The sequence below is a fragment of the Bacillus rossius genome, chromosome 2 (genome assembly GCF_032445375.1).
Source record: "Bacillus rossius redtenbacheri isolate Brsri chromosome 2, Brsri_v3, whole genome shotgun sequence".
NCBI lineage: Eukaryota > Metazoa > Arthropoda > Insecta > Phasmatodea > Bacillidae > Bacillus > Bacillus rossius.
The window spans coordinates 113,940,722-113,961,323 of NC_086331.1; the positions used below are offsets into that span (position 1 = coordinate 113,940,722).

Consider the following 20,602-nt stretch of genomic DNA (forward strand, 5'->3'; position numbering starts at 1 on the left):
TCAGAGATGTCTGTGAAGGCGGGCGATATCGCGGTCAGTACGCACGCTGGACTGCACCGTCGTGTATCATCAGAGATGTCTGTGAAGGCGGGCGATATCGCGGTCAGTACCCACGCTGGACTGCACAGTCGTGTATCATCAGAGCTGTCTGTGAAAGCAAACGGGAGCGCGGATAGTACGCACGCTGGACTGCACAGTCGTGTATCATCAGAGATGTCTGTGAAGGCGGGCGATATCGCGGACAGTACGCACGCTGGACTGCACCGTCGTGTATCATCAGAGATGTCTGTTAAGGCGGGCGATATCGCAGTCAGTACGCACGCTGGACTGCATAGTCGTGTATCATCAGAGATGTCTGTGAAGGCGGGCGAGAGCGCGGATAGTACACACGCTGGACTGCACAGTCGTGTATCATCAGAGATGTCTGTGAAGGCGGGCGATATCGCGGACAGTACGCACGCTGGACTGCACCGTCGTGTGCACAGTCGTGTATCATCAGAGATGTCTGTGAAGGCGGGCGAGAGCGCGGATAGTACGCACGCTGGACTGCATAGTCGTTTATCATCAGAGATGTCTGTGAAGGCGGGCGAGAGCGCGGATAGTACACACGCTGGACTGCACAGTCGTGTATCATCAGAGATGTCTGTGAAGGCGGGCCAAAACGCGGACAGTACGTACGCTGGACTGCACCGTCGTGTATCATCAGAGCTGTCTGTGAAGGCGGGCGATATCGCGGTCAGTACGCACGCTGGACTGCACAGTCGTGTATCATCAGAGATGTCTGTGAAGGCGGACGGGAGCGCCGACAGTGCGCACGCTGGACTGCACAGTCGTGTATCATCAGAGCTGTCTGTGATGGCGGGCGATATCGCGGTCAGTACGCACGCTGGACTGCACAGTCGTGTATCATCAGAGATGTCTGTGAAGGCGGACGGGAGCGCGGACAGTACGCACGCTGGACTGCACAGTCGTGTATCATCAGAGATGTCTGTGAAGGCGGACGATATCGCGGTCAGTACGCACGCTGGACTGCACAGCCGTGTATCATCAGAGATGTCTGTGAAGGCGGACGGGAGCGCGGACAGTACGCACGCTGGACTGCACAGTCGTGTATCATCAGAGCTGTCTGTGATGGCGGGCGATATCGCGGTCAGTACGCACGCAGGACTGCACAGTCGTGTATCATCAGAGATGTCTGTGAAGGCGGGCGGAAGCGCGGACAGTACGCACGCTGGACTGCACAGTCGTGTATCATCAGAGATGTCTGTGAAGGCGGGCGTGAGTGCGGATAGTACGCACGCTGGACTGCACAGTCGTGTATCATCATAGATGTCTGTGAAGGCGGGCGATATCGCGGACAGTACGCACGCTGGACTGCACAGTCGTGTATCATCAGAGCTGTCTGTGAAGGCGGACGGGAGCGCGGACAGTACGCACGCTGGACTAAACAGTCGTGTATCATCAGAGCTGTCTGTGAAGGCGGACGATATCGCGGACAGTACGCACGCTGGACTGCACAGTCGTGTATCATCAGAGATGTCTGTGAAGGCGGGCGATATCGCGGTCAGTACGCACGCTGGACTGCACAGTCGTGTATCATCAGAGATGTCTGTGAAGGCGGGCGGAAGCGCGGACAGTACGCACGCTGGACTGCACAGTCGTGTATTATCAGAGATGTCTGTGAAGGCGGACGGGAGCGCGGACAGTACGCACGCTGGACTGTACAGTCGTGTATCATCAGAGATGTCTGTGAAGGCGGGCGATATCGCGGACAGTACGCACGCTGGACTGCACCGTCGTGTATCATCAGAGCTGTCTGTGAAGGCGGACGGGAGCGCGGACAGTACGCACGCTGGACTGCACCGTCGTGTATCATCAGAGATGTCTGTGAAGGCGGGCGATATCGCGGTCAGTACGCACGCTGGACTGCACAGTCGTGTATCATCAGAGCTGTCTGTGAAGGCGGGCGATATCGCGGTCAGTACGCACGCTGGACTGCACCGTCGTGTATCATCAGAGATGTCTGTGAAGGCGGGCGATATCGCGGTCAGTACGCACGCTGGACTGCACAGTCGTGTATCATCAGAGCTGTCTGTGAAGGCGGGCGATATCGCGGACAGTACGCACGCTGGACTGCACCGTCGTGTATCATCAGAGATGTCTGTGAAGGCGGACGGGAGCGCGGACAGTACGCACGCTGGACTGCACAGTCGTGTATCATCAGAGCTGTCTGTGAAGGCGGGCGAGAGCGCGGACAGTACGCACGCTGGACTGCACCGTCGTGTATCATCAGAGATGTCTGTGAAGGCGGGCGATATCGCGGTCAGTACGCACGCTGGACTGCACCGTCGTGTATCATCAGAGATGTCTGTGAAGGCGGGCGATATCGCGGTCAGTACGCACGCTGGACTGCACAGTCGTGTATCATCAGAGCTGATTGTGAAGGCGGGCGATATCGCGGTCAGTACGCACGCTGGACTGCACAGTCGTGTATCATCAGAGATGTCTGTGAAGGCGGGCGAGAGCGCGGATAGTACACACGCTGGACTGCACAGTCGTGTATCATCAGAGATGTCTGTGAAGGCGGGCGATATCGCGGTCAGTACGCATGCTGGACTGCACCGTCGTGTATCATCAGAGCTGTCTGTGAAGGCGGGCGAGAGCGCGGACAGTACGTACGCTGGACTGCACCGTCGTGTATCATCAGAGATGTCTGTGAAGGCGGGCGATATCGCGGTCAGTACGCACGCTGGACTGCACCGTCGTGTATCAACAGAGATGTCTGTGAAGGCGGGCGATATCGCGGACAGTACGCACGCTGGACTGCACCGTCGTGTATCATCAGAGCTGTCTGTGAAGGCGGACGGGAGCGCGGACAGTACGCACGCTGGACTGCACCGTCGTGTATCATCAGAGATGTCTGTGAAGGCGGGCCAGAACGCGGACAGTTAGCACGCTGGACTGCACAGTCGTGTATCATCAGAGCTGTCCGGAAGGCGGGCCGGAACGCGGACAGTTAGCACGCTGGATTGCACAGTCGTGTGTAGAGCTGTCCGGGAGGCTGGCCGGAACGCGGACAGTTAGCACGCTGGATTGCACAGTCGTGTGTAGAGCTGTCCGGAAGGCGGGCCGGAACGCGGTCAGTTAGCACGCTGGATTACACAGTCGTGTGTAGAGCTGTCCGGGAGGCGGGCCGGAACGCGGACAGTTAGCACGCTGGATTGCACAGTCGCGTGTAGAGCTGTCCGGGAGGCGGGTCGGAACGCGGACAGTTAGCACGCTGGACTGCACAGTCGTGTGTGGAGCTGTCCGGGAGGCGGGTTGGAACGCGGACAGTTAGCACGCTGGATTGCACAGTCGTGTGTGGAGCTGTCCGGGAGGCGGGCCGGAACGCGGACAGTTAGCACGCTGGACTGCACAGTCGTGTGTAGAGCTGTCCGGAAGGCGGGCCGGAACGCGGTCAGTTAGCACGCTGGATTGCACAGTCGCGTGTAGAGCTGTCCGGGAGGCGGATCGGAACGCGGACAGTTAGCACGCTGGACTGCACAGTCGTGTGTGGAGCTGTCCGGGAGGCGGGTTGGAACGCGGACAGTTAGCACGCTGGATTGCACAGTCGTGTGTGGAGCTGTCCGGGAGGCGGGCCGGAACGCGGACAGTTGGCGCGGCCGCACAGCTGTCGTCGGTTCGTCCCGGAAGCCGCTCCGCCAGGCGTGACACTCTAACCCACTGACCCCCCCTCCCCCGCCACCACCCGCTGAGCCCCGACTGCTGCTACCGGTCATGGTGGTTCCAGATGATCCCGACACGCCGCCCTGCAGCATGGTTTAGCTCTGGCTTTCTCCCGTGTTCAGTTCTATGGCACAATGTTTGTAGTTTGTAGTGTATTATAAATAGAGACAGGATAAAATTCGCGGGTTCATTTCGCGATAGGCTAGAATCCAAGTGCGTGTAACTTATTGCCGTTTCAGTGATTGGAACACAGTTTGCCTGAAGGACTGTGAGCCAATGAATGACCCTCAACGTAAGAAGTATCGAATCATAAGCATCCCAGTTAGCAGGTGTCACGAGTCAGTTGCCAATGAGCTGGTGTAATATTCCCGCGTACATAGAGGATCTTGGAGTCCATCCTAGAGGTCATTGAAACCGCGAATTTTTCCAGTCCCTAATTATAAATAAATTCTATCAGTTCAATTCGGAAAAAAACTTCACCGTAGCCACTGAAATTCTCAAACGCTCATAATATTTTTAATATGTTCGGTACAAATATTGTCTATAATATTAATGATTACTTTTAATTTTTGAGGCAAAAAAGCTGTTATTTTAGTTTGCCAGGATGATAAATATATGGTAAACTACCTTAAGTACCCGGTGTTGCCTGGGCTATACACATCATTATATAAGGAACATCACTATTCTCTGTTCACTCTTACCTGAGTTTTGGAATAAACAAAGCCTCTTGTAAACAAACATTTTTATTGGCTGCCGGCCGCCGCGCACATTATTCGTGCGCAAGAAATAGTCCCTTGGTTACGTACCATTTGTAAGTATTTTTACACTGTCTTTTTTATAACAATTGTTGATACATAGCAATATAGCGATTCATCATTAATTTCCAATACAGTTTAATGTGTCAGCAAGTATGTACTTACAATTATGTTAGCAGACGCTGTGTGTACGGTGGCATAGACAAAAGGTACTGTACAGTGTACAGTTGATGCCCGGCGCAACAGTTGCATTTCGGATTCGCGCGCGTACGGTTTGTTATGGCTGACGTCGGACCGAGTTTTGTAAAACACAGAACGGGAAAGCCTTTGAAAAGTGCACAGAAAACTATTGTGTTGAATGTTTTTAAAACATTTTCAGACAAATATCCGGATTGTCGTGTGAACGATATCGCGAGTTTAACTGCGGAATTTAGGCGTGTTTCGAAGAGCAGTGTGCTTCGTGCAAGGAAATAATTACAGGACACCGGGACATTAACATCTTCCGGGAAGAAAAGGAAACTTGAGTATCCTTTTTAAAAACTTGTGATGATTTTGTGAAGACGGTTATTAGGCGTAAAGTGCATAGTTTTTTCTTCGCAAATGAACCACCTACGCTGAACAAAGTGCTACGGTGCTTCCTGTTATATTACGTCTCCGTTATTTTATTAGCACCGACTGTACTGAAGTGTGTGTGTTGCAACTAGTGCTTGGCGCGCCAGATGAATTCAGCCTATCACTTGCTGACGCGGCGCAGTGATACGGCGGTGTTTGTTTATTTCAGAACTCAGCTAAGAGTGAACGGAGAGTCGGAGAATACCAAGTTTCAAGTCTGTAGGACATAGCTGCACGCGAAAAACAGGAAATTTGAATTTTTAAAGTCACGCTGACTGCACAGTTTTGGTGCATCTAGGCTACGCATCAGCAAAACCGGAACGCCAATCTTCAGCTTTATTTTGTGGGAAGGCAGTTAACCCCTAGGCAAGACGTGACGGACGCACCAAACGATAGCGCGTTAAAAATTCAATGTTTATGAAATTCTAAAGTAAACTGTTACTAGCGCCTTTGGTTCGCTAGCAGCCGCGATCAACACCAAGCGGATGGGTTTGGCCAGGGAGAAGTACAGGAATTTGCCAAACCTTACTTTGTGACCATTTGCCAGACATGGAGAATTTACACAAACTCACTGTTTGTGTGTCTATGACCTACCTCATATGATTTTCTATTATAAAACTGAATTTACCCTTTTTCATTCTCTTAGGGATGTAATTTCATATATATATATATATATATATATATATATATATATATACACACACACATATATGTATGTATATGTAGTCTATATCACTCTACTGTCCATAAACCATCTAAATGCAAAAAAAAAATGTCGATTAGTTGCTCCGTTGCTGTGTGAAAGAAGGACAAATAGACAAACGTATTTTCGCATTTATAATAATAGTAGGGATGGTATAAAAGATGAACATCTGGTTTGTGTACGAGATGAATGCCACGTCTGTTCCGGCGCCCGACGTATCTGGGAGCACGGTGCTTACCTTCAAAGTAATTTATATGCCCAACAGTCTCAGCACGCCTACCCACGTCTCCTCCCAGGGAAGTTAAACGTAGCAATTTCTTGGTTCCTGCACCAATATTCAATCTTGTGTGCCATATAGTACCATGTCGACTAATAATAATACGTTTATATACAATTATTAGAGACCCGTGAATTTCGCGGATTCAATGATCTCCAGGATAGACTCCAATATCCTCTACACACTCGGGCAAATGCCAACTGTTCATTGGCTGTTGACTTGTGAGTCGTCTCGACTGGGTGGCCTGTGATTCGACATTTCTAGGAGTGAGGGTCTCTAATTGGCCCTCAGTCCTCCAGATCAACAAATAACCAATGACAGAAGCAGCACTAAGGTATAATTATTTGAATTTTAGCATAACACGAAAAGAATCAGCGAAATTCACGGGTCTCTAACAATTATTTAATTTCAACGGAAATAAACAATGAAAACGCAATACTCGTAAACGATAACTATGTGAAATAGTTTGAATTGTGAACACCTATGGTAATAGTTTTTATAGAAGACAAATTAAAAAATAATTTAATTACCTTAACTGAGAAATACACTGTATCAATTCCAAGTACTGAAGATCGTTTGTCTGGCGTTCTGGGTTGATGAGTTCAGGACTATCAAATGCATATAACCTTCTGAGTGTTTCAAAAAATTAGTGATTTTAAATTGTAACTTTAATTTCCTTTATTTATAGAAATGTACCATCATTTAAGCAAGTGTAAACCTTTTTGATGTGTAAACATTTTAGCTCTCGTTATATGGCTTTTGGTAGGAGTAATTTCGTAAAAATTTAACGGAAATCGGTGCACGGAAATGTGCCACAAGATGGCGGACCACGTGTTGCAACATGAACACTGTGTATAGTTACTTTTGTAAACATTAGGGGACATACCAAACGTATTGGTGTGCCAAATGAAACTTTACGATAGTGAAACTACTCCTGAATGTATTCATGTCAAAATGGTTTATACATCCATTAATATCGTTGAAGTATTTTCATTGGAAAATTGAGGTATGCGCCGCTACGGTTACAGACAGCCTCGCTGCAGCTCGCCGTGTGCATCAGCCTACAATTCACGTCGTTATAAGACACTCCCGAGCGGTTCTGAAGTTCACAGAACTTCGCTGCTTGCTCTTGCAACTTCGGTAGCAATATTCGTTAAATGTAAAAGCGCGGGTAAAACTTGTTTTGAGTGATAGAAGGATATCCTCATTGCTAGAATTTGCTAAAGAAAATGTAAACATTTTCAGTGCAAATGAAGCAGAAGAAACAATTTCGGGGTATTTGTATACACAAGGAGCACATGTTATTTTCATAACATGCAAATAATATAACGCTGTGAAAAATTTAGGATATTTTTATTCAGTTCGTGAAAGTAAAGTAATGACACAGTAAATAATTTAACTTCTGTATAGAATGTAATTATAACTCTAAAAATGATTGTGCCTAAATATATGTGATATAGGCTGAAGAAAAATTGATGCTCGGTTTGTTATATATTTATACACAGTGTAGGTTAGTGGTGAATTCAGTTTTTTTTGTGAAAAGGATGGGCTTGGAAAGGAGGGGGGGGGGGGGTGATTTGAAAAATAAAATTTAAACAAGTGTATTAAAAAACCATTAGATTACTATTAACACTAACACACACGTCATATGCAACGTAGCTTCTCACACAGTAACATGTCTTCACTGATAGTTTTGCAAATTTTTTAATAACATTGGGGGGGTTATATCCACTCCCTTGCATCTTTTTAATGTTTTTAATGTATTTAAAACTCATAAATTTATATGGTATGAAACAAAACTGTTTAGGTAAGTCAAGAGCAATTGACTGAAGTGTAAAACAGCAAAGTACTGAATTAAATATTAACTTTGCAAGACAATGACAAGGTTGCATAAAAGTAAATTAACTTGCATTCAGGAAGATTGGGATCGAATTATGCTCCATTCGTCCTTGTTTTCATTTTTCAAGGTTGCTCGAAATCTCTCCATGCAAATGCTGGGACGGTATATTATTATAGGCCATGCCATGGCTAATTGTTTCCCCAATTATGCTGTCTTGAAGTGTATGGAAATATATTGAACTTAATGTTTCATCGACATCGATGTCAATACACACGGTGAAAGCTGATGAGCTGCTAATGGAGCATAAACAGAATGAATGGGTGTGGTAACCAGAGCACCTAAAGAAAACTCACCTAGCATGGCAACGTCCGCCACATATCCCACTTGCGAATAATCAGGGTTAGACCCCGCCTAGAATTAAATCCGGAACTCCTGGTATGAGACGAGTGATCAGGTCACTCAATCACCATGGTCGTAAGTCTGTCTGTTAACGACCACATTCTCGATAAGACTGGATACCAAATATCTCTAGGTACCGTTGCCCATGGCCGAAAAATATGTTGGATTCCCAGAGGTGCCCGTGGAAAAAAAGTGTATCATTCCGATTTTATAGTTACGATTTTGCAAGCGCAAACAATGGCTTATTGTTTCATGGTAGGAAAAAAAGGGGGGGGGGGAAGTCGTCTTGCCCACCACGGGGATTGCGCCCATGTATGTATTTGCTCATCAATAAATTAACTTGTTTTTACAGCACATGAGCAAGCAGCAACTGTATACGTATAGAGTAGCCGGTAACCATTTTAATTAGGAAAAGGTGTACTTGAGGGGGGGGGGGTTCCATCGCCTCCCTCAAAATTCTATAAAACCATAAAAATCGAGCATACCCCTTAGCAAAAGGAAAGTATTTGAAAGCAAACAGCAATCAAAATGGTTCTATCTTATGAATTCGCTCGTTACCGAGGTTAGATGTTTGCACATTCTGGTGAGTTCTGAAAGACGCGTTCACATTTTTTTTTAATGTTCCGTACCATGATTGGACCTCTGACGTAACATCCGTTTCGTCCAAGCCACGTGTTTCCTGGGGCATACTTGTGACGGTTGGAGCGCTGTGACCGGTTGGTCGGTGGAACATTTGGGACAATACAGCTGTGGTCCTCTTGGCTGGTCGTGACGCCCAAGCGCCTTGCTAATCACTAACGGTACAATAATTGATATGGAACTGTCAGCGGGCGAACTGCTAAATGCCGCCTCGCTCACATAGTGAGAGTGAATCATGTTCAAGTGATTCATGCACGTGACTCATAAAAAAACCCTATGTATACTTGAATGTTTTTGTTTGAAAATACGTAGGGACAGTTATATTTCGCAAAAATACAATGTGACAACATAATTTCAGGACTTTTATCTTCGTTCGAAATTCCTGTTTTGACGGACACTGCTTCATGCGCGTAAGATGTATCCCTTTCATTATGGACGTTCTATGTTTTTGACATTGACACATAAGAGATTTTATGCAATAGGAACCATTTAAAAGAAGTCATTGTAGGTAATGGCTTGTACTGATATGTTAATTCATTTTTATTTAAATGTATTTGTGACAATTTTTGGAATGTCTAGGCTATAACATTTAAAAGGTTTGCTTTGCATGTACCTAAATGTAAAGACGTATGTGGTTAAGTATAAGACAAGACGGCACGCCTTAGCTTCGCCACTTAAAATAAGGCAATAAATAAAATAAATCAATCAAAATAATACTGTTGCTCTGTCGTAAGCTCTGTATATTTATTTACAATATATCTCCATCCCTAATAATCAGTGGCACAGTTAAATTCGCGTATTCTTATCAAGAAACATTATTATTCTCGCTAGCTGCTAGCTCGCAGGTCTCTGGTCAACCCAGAGCTACTATTTGACAGCTACTCCCGGACAATGTTAACTCGCAGATTCCAAGTCAACTGCAGCGCTACTATGACAGTTACTCCAGACAGTCTGGGCTAGGTCACAGGACTCTAGTCACGACTGCGCTACAATGACAGCTACTCCCGGACAGTCTGCCAGCTGGCAGGACTGTGGTCACAATAGCGCTACAATGACAGCTACTCCCGGACAGCCTACCAGCTGGCAGGACTGTGGTCACTATATCACTGCTATGACAGCTAATCCCGGACAGTCTGCCAGCTGGCAGGACTGTGGTCACTATAGCGCTGCTAGGACAGCTACTCCCGGACAGTCTGCCAGATGGCAGGACTGTGGTCACTATAGCGCTACATAAACAGCTACTCCCGGACAGTCTGCCAGCTGGCAGGACTGTGGTCACTATAGCGCTGCTAGGACAGCTACTCCCGGACAGTCTGCCAGATGGCAGGACTGTGGTCACTATAGCGCTACATAAACAGCTACTCCCGGACAGTCTGCCAGCTGGCAGGACTGTGGTCACTATAGCGCTACATAAACAGCTACTCCCGGACAGTCTGCCAGCTGACAGGACTGTGGTCACTATAGCGCTGCTATGACAGCTACTCCCGGACAGTCTGACAGCTGGCAGGACTCTAAGTCACGACTGCGCTACAATGACAGCTACTCCCGGACAGTCTGCCAGCTGGCAGGACTGTGGTCACTATAGCGCTACCATGACAGCTACTCCGGACAGTCTGCCAGCTGGCAGGACTGTGGTCACTATAGCGCTACATAAACAGCTACACCCGGACAGTCTGCCAGCTGGCAGGACTGTGGTCACTATAGCGCTACATAAACAGCTACTCCCGGACAGTCTGCCAGCTGACAGGACTGTGGTCACTATAGCGCTGCTATGACAGCTACTCCCGGACAGTCTGACAGCTGGCAGGACTCTAAGTCACGACTGCGCTACAATGACAGCTACTCCCGGACAGTCTGCCAGCTGGCAGGACTGTGGTCACTATAGCGCTACATAAACAGCTACTCCGGACAGTTTGCCAGCTGGCAGGACTGTGGTCACTATAGCACTGCTATGACAGCTACTCCCGGACAGTCTGCCAGCTGGCAGGACTGTGGTCACTATAGCACTGCTATGACAGCTACTCCCGGTCAGTCTGCCAGCTGGCAGGACTGTGGTCACTATTGCCCTACATAGACAGCTACTCCCGGACAGTCTGCCAGTTGACAGGACTGTGGTCACTATAGCGCTGCTATGATAGCTACTCCCGGACAGTCTGCCAGTTGACAGGACTGTGGTCACTATAGCGCTGCTATGACAGCTACTCCCGGTCAGTCTGCCAGCTGGCAGGACTGTGGTCACTATTGCCCTACATAGACAGCTACTCCCGGACAGTCTGCCAGTTGACAGGACTGTGGTCACTATAGCACTGCTATGACAGCTACTCCCGGTCAGTCTGCCAGCTGGCAGGACTGTGGTCACTATTGCCCTACATAGACAGCTACTCCCGGACAGTCTGCCAGTTGACAGGACTGTGGTCACTATAGCGCTGCTATGACAGCTACTCCCGGTCAGTCTGCCAGCTGGCAGGACTGTGGTCACTATTGCCCTACATAGACAGCTACTCCCGGACAGTCTGCCAGTTGACAGGACTGTGGTCACTATAGCGCTGCTATGACAGCTACTCCCGGACAGTCTGCCAGTTGACAGGACTGTGGTCACTATAGCGCTGCTATGACAGCTACTCCCGGTCAGTCTGCCAGCTGGCAGGACTGTGGTCACTATTGCCCTACATAGACAGCTACTCCCGGACAGTCTGCCAGTTGACAGGACTGTGGTCACTATAGCGCTGCTATGACAGCTACTCCCGGACAGTCTGCCAGTTGACAGGACTGTGGTCACTATAGCGCTGCTATGACAGCTACTCCCGGTCAGTCTGCCAGCTGGCAGGACTGTGGTCACTATTGCCCTACATAGACAGCTACTCCCGGACAGTCTGCCAGTTGACAGGACTGTGGTCACTATAGCACTGCTATGACAGCTACTCCCGGACAGTCTGCCAGCTGGCAGGACTGTGGTCACTATTGCCCTACATAGACAGCTACTCCCGGACAGTCTGCCAGTTGACAGGACTGTGGTCACTATAGCGCTGCTATGACAGCTACTCCCGGTCAGTCTGCCAGCTGGCAGGACTGTGGTCACTATTGCCCTACATAGACAGCTACTCCCGGACAGTCTGCCAGTTGACAGGACTGTGGTCACTATAGCGCTGCTATGACAGCTACTCCCGGACAGTCTGCCAGTTGACAGGACTGTGGTCACTATAGCGCTGCTATGACAGCTACTCCCGGTCAGTCTGCCAGCTGGCAGGACTGTGGTCACTATTGCCCTACATAGACAGCTACTCCCGGACAGTCTGCCAGTTGACAGGACTGTGGTCACTATAGCACTGCTATGACAGCTACTCCCGGTCAGTCTGCCAGCTGGCAGGACTGTGGTCACTATTGCCCTACATAGACAGCTACTCCCGGACAGTCTGCCAGTTGACAGGACTGTGGTCACTATAGCGCTGCTATGACAGCTACTCCCGGTCAGTCTGCCAGCTGGCAGGACTGTGGTCACTATTGCCCTACATAGACAGCTACTCCCGGACAGTCTGCCAGTTGACAGGACTGTGGTCACTATAGCGCTGCTATGACAGCTACTCCCGGACAGTCTGCCAGTTGACAGGACTGTGGTCACTATAGCGCTGCTATGACAGCTACTCCCGGTCAGTCTGCCAGCTGGCAGGACTGTGGTCACTATTGCCCTACATAGACAGCTACTCCCGGACAGTCTGCCAGTTGACAGGACTGTGGTCACTATAGCGCTGCTATGACAGCTACTCCCGGTCAGTCTGCCAGCTGGCAGGACTGTGGTCACTATTGCCCTACATAGACAGCTACTCCCGGACAGTCTGCCAGTTGACAGGACTGTGGTCACTATAGCGCTGCTATGACAGCTACTCCCGGACAGTCTGCCAGTTGACAGGACTGTGGTCACTATAGCGCTGCTATGACAGCTACTCCCGGTCAGTCTGCCAGCTGGCAGGACTGTGGTCACTATTGCCCTACATAGACAGCTACTCCCGGACAGTCTGCCAGTTGACAGGACTGTGGTCACTATAGCACTGCTATGACAGCTACTCCCGGACAGTCTGCCAGCTGGCAGGACTGTGGTCACTATTGCGCTAGAATGACAGCTACTCCCGGACAGTCTGCCAGCTGGCAGGACTGTGGTCGCTATAGCGCTACATAGACAGCTATTCCCGGACAGTCTGCCAGCTGGCAGGACTGTGGTCACTATAGCGCTACCATGACAGCTACTCCCGGACAGTCAGGGCCAGCTCGGCTGAGTGGCGCCGCTGCGGTTCGCCGTGAGCAGTTGGTATGTGTGTGCGGGGCGGATGTTTTCGGAAAGGCGCGACTGTTTGGAAGCGTGCAGCTGTCGTTGATTGCACCGTATACACAAGACGCGCTGCGTCTGTTACCTTTTACCCGGCGCTGTTGAAGTCTCGTGGCTGGAGGAGGGGATCCGCTGCTCCCTATTCCACGATACCTCATGTTGCAGGCGGGCACAGAGATCAGTCGCCACCTCATTACGTGCCTCACTTTGGACACTTTGGTCAAGCCCTGTGTGTTTGCTATTTGAATGTGGTCAAGTGGGTTACAAGTACGAAAACACTATCCCCGGGAAACAGAATTCATTACATTACTGTAAATGTAATAATTTTGATGTTATTGTATTCTTCTATCTAGTTTTGTTATGCACAGGGTACATTTTTGTAGGCTCGTAATCACTAGATACTAGCTTTGTTCATGGTGAGTCATACTGGGTATAAAAGATCCCGCGACTTTAGCTACAGGCAAACGTGCTAGAATAGATTGCAGTCTTGATGAACAGATCAACTGTTCCAGAATTGCTTTTCTTTTCTGGTGTGCAAAGTGGAAAACTCGCAGCTGTTACCTAACATGTCTTGTGTTATTTATGGTGTGTTTTATAGTTATCCTCGAGATAGTATTATAAGGCTCTCCGCTTCGTCAACCTACACAGCGTTCATCAGTCATATGTTACACTTCTTCACAATTTTAAAATGAGAAATTCCTGTTGCTTGATTCAAGCATTTTACGTATCACCAGTTGGCACTACCGAACCCTAAAACTGCTGTGAAGATGGGCTGAGCCGTATAGTCACGGAGGTGACTGTTTTCCTTACACATTAACAACTCGTCGCTTTGGGACACACTGTTCCTGGAAGTGGAGACACGGGACGATACATTTTAATAACTTGGCTCCTAAGGAAGCTAGACACTCTTGTGAAAGTGTAGCTGGGAGATCTGTGAAACAGCGAACTGATTTTAAAATGATGCAGCTGGAACTTAAAGTTTACTCTACAAACATTTTTTTTTTTAATCTTGGAACACGCAAATACTGAAAAACGTGGTGAATGTGTTTTTTTTTTCCTTCAAAAGAATGACTTCTTAGTATTGGCTGGCACCATCAACACCCTTACTGCAGGCAGAGACGAGGTCACTCTGTTTGGATATGCCTAGCCATGCTGTTGGCAACACACACCTGGGCGGCTGGGGGAGGGGTTGCTCCCTGGAAGCTAGGCAACATGCAACACCGTGCCGTTACATGATGAGTCTGGCCTGGAGCGAAATGAATCCAGAAATAGTCGCTCATTCAGACTCGTGTTTCCTCGCCGGGAAAGATGTAGATTGACACTGGAAGGCAGACCCCCCCCCCCCCCCCTCTCTTCCCCTTCCCTGGCCGTCCGCGATGCCACTCCGCGCCTCGCAATAAACACGGAGGTGGAGCGATTTTCAAATCAAAACAAGTAGAAACAACTTGAGGGCCCTGAGTAACAAAATTACAAATGTTTCCGAAAATAGGGATCTGCTTAAAGAAATACTGCAAAAAAAATTCAGTTCATATTTATCATAATTATCTATATGTTTCATTTTATATTTTCCCGAAACGTAAATTTACGATTTCGAACCCTCACACGACCTTTATTCTTAATTTTAAATTTATCACTTATCGACTTATAATTAACGTAATATCTGAAAAGTTTCACAAGATCATGTATGTTCAATAAAATTTTAACTACATTACAATCAGAACAGGTAAAAATTCAACAGGTTATGTTTCTATTTTATAAACACATCATAGTTATGGCCATAGTTTTCTTCACTTTTAATCATATGTCCTATTTTGTTTTATGATTGAATAAAACCTATACTGGAAGTACTGTTGATGGTATTAATAGGTTTATGAATGAAAAAATTAAATTCGTATGATTTTTTTTTAAATTGTAAAATAAGATTTATTTTCAATCCATACATGAGGCGAGAACACGTGTTATTGTGATTATAGTTTAGAATCAACCGCATGAGTCTAGTTTTTGTCGGAAAGCTATTTGTTTTTAGGATTTTAAAGAAAAATTTAAAAAAAATTCAGTATTTACAAAACTGTGAAACTCGAGTTTTCATTCATTGATGAATGTACCCATTTGTAATCATTTAAACGGACTTTGAGTAAACCAAAACCTGTTCAATGCGCGAAAAAATATTATTTATTAAAAAAATTATATAGCAATAAAAAGTAATATTTTTTGTCAATATTTATTGACACAAGTCCCTGGTAAGTGGCGCCCTGTGACCACTGTAGGTACGTGTAGCTAATTCGTAAGCCTGTGGTACAGTTGGATGGGAAGAACAGTTCAAAACCCTACCACAGAGAGCCAGTTCTTTCGAATGTTGTCGGAGGGGCATGTGTCGTTTTCCCTAAAGGCGTTTTGCCTAATTTTAGGCAAAACGCCGTTAGGCAAAACGCCGTTAGGCAAAACGCCGTTAGGCATAACGCCGTTAGGCATAACGCCGTTAGGGAAAACGCCGTTAGGCTAATCGCCGTTAGGCAAAACGCTTTTTCCTCTTTTAGGCAAAACGCCATTAGGCAAAACGCCGTTAAGCACATCGCGGTTAGGCAAATCGCCGTTAGGCAAACCGTTGATAGGCAAAACGCCGTTAGGCAAATCGCCATTTGGCAAAACGCCGTTGGCCAAATCGTAGTTAGGCAAAACGCTGTTAGGCAATTCGCCATTAGACAAAACGCCGTTAGGAAATTCGCCGTTAGGCAATTTTCCATTAGGCAAAACGCCGTTAGGCAAATCGCCGTTAGGCAAAACGCCTTTGGCAAATCGGAGTTAGGCAAAACGCAGTTAGGCAAATCGCCTTTAGGCAAATCGCCTTTAGGCAAATAGCCGTTAGGCAATTCGACGTTAGGCAAAAGCCTTTAGGCGAAATGACTTTAGGCAAATCGCCGTAACGAATTCATGTTTAGGCAAACCGCCTTTAGGAAAATCGTTGGTTACTCTCGTCGGAGCGGAGGCGCTTTCGCAAGTACATTTGTGTACACGCGTGTTGGAATCACGACGACCATACACTCTTGAACGTGTTTCACAGCAATATATCTGCACATTAGCCAGAAAAAAATTATTCCAACTTAAGTTGGATCTAAGTACAGTCATGTCTGCGTGCTCTGCAATCCACGGCAACAGTGAGAGTGTTGGCTGATGTCGCGCGTGACTCATGTTCCATTGGTAGGTGGAGCTGCAATGAGGCTTAACCAAGGAAAGTGGTAGCGTGGGAAGGAGGGGCTACTCAGCCAAGAGCCAAAGACACACGGGAAGTCTGGTTATCGATTCGCGGACTCAGGTATTGACACTTGCAGCGCCAGCTCCAAAAGCCACGGCTCTTGCATCACGCGCTCTTCAACTCCACGCCCAGGCACAGAACTGGCGTGAAGTATTCTCGTCGTTAACGCGCCACTGTGTGACCTTAGAGGTGACTGTAACGAAAAGATATAAAGATAAAAATTTCCTGCATATCCCTATGCCATTCAAAATACTTTGCTCTGTATTTTTCGTACTTAAAAAATTCCGCGAAAACACACGTTATAGCCTTTTCCACTATATTAAAAAAACAAACATGTTTAATACGAAAACACGAAACGAAACTTGTGAAGGCAAGTGCAATGGTTCTTAAATCATTAGGATATTTCCTTAAAAATTTTTTTTGGCTTTAAATTGGTCAGTGTTATACGTTTTTGTGTGTGCTGTTGTCGAAATATGTATAAATGTGTTTGAATTATTAACACCTTAATGTAACCTTTGTTTAAATAAGAACAGTGATTTTGTTTCGTGGATGAAAAAATAATTTTGCAGGTATCATAGTATAATTTTTGTTAGTAGCATCCTTAAAAATACTTACAAACGAATAAACCAACACCATAATTTGTTACTGTGATTTTACAAATAAAATACTGTAACTATGTGTCTCGAAGATAATAATAATGAAATTAATTAATGACTTCTAGTTTAGAATTTTTTGAACTTTTTTCTGGGCAAAAAGAAATGAATAATGCTGGACAATTCGTATTTAATTTTCTCCTAATAATAATCACAATCTTTTTTGATTTTCGTAAAATTATGGAGGTTTCACTTTAATTTTTTTTATTTAAATATAATATAATTCCACGAGTTTATAAATAATATTTTAAACATAATCACAATATAAGGATTATTATTCCCATTTCAATAGTCGAAATATTTAGAGGCGTGTATTGTAAATTTGTAGTGTTTAATATAAGATTGAGTGAGCGATGTTCGCCCGGCGTGTAGACGCCGAGCTAAGCGATGCCATTGGACAGGGCACTGCGCACTCGAGCTGCGGATGTCACGTGCCTACCCCACTTCCCCCCCACCCCCAACCAGGCGGGCACTCCGGCTTGCAGGTCGTGTGCTCGATACTTACCTCGGTCCTGGCTCAGCTTCAAACGGTGGTGGCAGTTGAAGTTCGTGCAGTCCATGTAGAGCCTGGACAGTTTTGGCGGAGAGACTGACCCTGAAACAGTCCGCGTTTCTTGCATTTTCCTTCTTTTTTCTTCTTCTTTTGCTAAAGAAAAAAGGTTTTATACCATCAGTAAAACTATCGTAAATATTCGTTCTTTATTTTTTTCTGGGATGGCAAGTTTTCAAACATCTATATGATAGTGACTTGATGTAAGCTTTTGGACATACGCCATCGCTAAGCACATGTATGTATGTAGAAGAAAACTACAAAAAACACAAACTAAGCAAAAAAAAAATGCTGTTGTCAACAGGATATAAACACCACATAATATTCCATAACAGGGATATGGTCAACAAACAAAGAAAAACAAAGAAAAATGGACTAAGAGAACGAAAAAAAAACCCACAAATGATGACGCACAAAAATATTGAACCGAAAAAAAAAATCAGCACAACAGTTGAAACGAGACAAAAAACACAACAAAACGAAAAGACGAAACAAACGCAATAGTTTTCCAAAACAGAAGAGAATGAAAAAAAAAAAAAAAAAACACAAATGATGACAGCACAAAAATATTGAACCCAAAAAAATTCAGCACAACAGTTGAAACGAGACAAAAACACGACAAAACGAAAAGACGAAACAAACACAATAGTTTTCCAAAACAGAAACAAGCGACGTTTCGGGAACTTACATCAAGTCATGCACTCTATTGCACAAATCTTTCAAAGATAGTATCTATAGGATAGGATGAAATGAAAGTATGGTCGGGTTAGGTGAGCGAGGTTGAAAACACCCTAATGTGTGGATGCTCGCATAACTGCGCGGGGCTCGAGTCGCAGGGAAGCGGAAGGAAGTGGCTGGTCTCGTGCGACGGTCGCGCCGCCGACATGTGGCGGCGGAGAAGTAAACCAAGGAAGTGAACTATGACTGGAGGGGGGGGGGGGATATGTTTGACAGAGAGCCACGGTCGGATGGTCTGTGTCGGCTATGCCAGCTCCAGGTGCGACCATCGTGCTGGAAAACTCTGCAATATCAGGGGTGGCCAAAGTGGCGCAGCTGTACAGTTGCGCCGCCAGCCACGCTCTGCTGAACGCAACCACGCTCACCGTTAAAATATTCTTCATATTGTTCTGATTATGCACACAAGCACGTAAATAAATTATATAATTACAGAAAAATACTGCTGTAATTGGGACGGTTGTGTCCTTCGAAACACAATAAAGATTCTTTCAAAACACTTTAGCGTTGTATGCATATCGGTGTTCGGTGGTCATTTCATTGTATGCTCATTTTAATTTTTGTGTATAGTAGTTCGAATAATGAATGCGGCCTCGGTGGTTTGGGTATTAGCATAACTCACCTACAAAATTGAAAGATCTGATTATTTGTAAAGTATACGTGCTTGTATGAGTATTATGATCGTATGCCAAGGGACATTTTGGATCCATCTTAAGGGGCCCGCCTCGTCAGGGGTGTATGTGTGTTAGTGAGGCGGGATGATAAGCGCGACGCTCGATGGTATTTCTAGCGCGGTATCGCCTCTAAGCGCAAGGCTGTGAACTGGCACGCAGTCTTCTCGTCGTCAATTGATAACTGTGAAATTTGTGCGGTGACCGTATTTTTATATTACGGGGAAATGAAGATAAAGGTGTAAAGCAAGTCCCTTAAGTGCTTTCAAGAATCTGTACCACTTGGTTTACATCTAAAAATTACTCTGAAAACATGCGTTTCAGCCATTTTAACTCTTCTAGAAATACAGTTTAAAAACATGATCCAAAATTAAAAGTACTTTTCGGGTCTCAGCAAACTCTTAAATGCTTTTCGTAAATATACCCCACTCGGATAAGTATCTTGAGTAGTTTTGAAATCGCGTTGTTTTTCCTGAAGCTCTGCACACCGTATGTGTGCCCAGGTAGGCGGGCCCCTTAATGATTCTCAATACAGTTAAAGATTTCCGACGGATAAATCGGGGCTCGAGGTAGGGTTCAGTTATGCACGCCCACTCTAACAGTGTTTCAAATGTAACTAACTGCTGTTTGCACGAGACGCATTTGTCTTTTTCGAATGAATGAACGTCGAGGTCGTTAGAGTCGGGTGAAGTGTACCCAAGAAACTACATCGGCTCCCAGAAAGGGCCGTCAAGCTTACCTGGTATGCAAAATGCGGGGTTTGGCCCCGTTGAGAAAAGAAGTGAGGTTGGTTTTTAGAAAGCTAGCGATCTGACCCTTCAAGACTGTGTGATGTTAAATCTCTCCGGAAGTACACAAGTAAGGCTGGTGTCACTATGCATTTCTCCCGCTGCGACTTAAACTTCCGCAGGGTTTTTTGGCTGTGCATTTTTTCGATTGGGTTTGCAGATCGCTCTAGAATGCACTATATAAATTTTATCCAAATCGAACACGTAAAAAATTGATCTAGAAGAAATCACCGAGTATAAACTGGCAACTACTCCGGTTCAACCGCATAGTGTTACGCCGGCTTTAAACTACAACAATCACTTACCACCATCATCATCACATTATATGATCCAAGTGTCTAAGTGATCATCATGCGAGTCAACGTACTTTTTGCATCGTTGAAGCAGAAGTGCTGTGCAATAGGCAACCCAGTCGCGACTCATACGAAGCTACCAGCCATTGAACACATTGTGATGGTAAAAGTAGCTTGGCTTCTGGGTTGTAGCCGCGTCCTTGGCGAATAATTCACCGACGTTTCGGTCGAAATTGCAGTCGCCATCATCAGGGAGGAGTAGGTAACTGCTCCCTGATGATGGCGACTGCTATGTCGACCGAAACGTCAGTGAATTATTCGCCAAGGACGCGGCTAAAACCCAGAAGCCAAACTACTTCAGACAATGGCCGTTAAAGCCTGCGA

The 20,602-nt window shown here is 46.2% G+C and overlaps 1 long non-coding RNA gene across 1 annotated transcript in view; it reads right to left on the reverse strand.

The window, feature by feature from the left end:
- LOC134529639 (uncharacterized) overlaps positions 1-20,602 on the reverse strand; it is a 201,350-nt gene that overhangs the window by 49,625 nt on the left and 131,123 nt on the right. Inside the window, exon 2 of the long non-coding RNA XR_010074649.1 lies at positions 17,687-17,776. This is a non-coding gene — a long non-coding RNA (uncharacterized LOC134529639). The remainder of the gene's footprint in view (positions 1-17,686; positions 17,777-20,602) is intronic.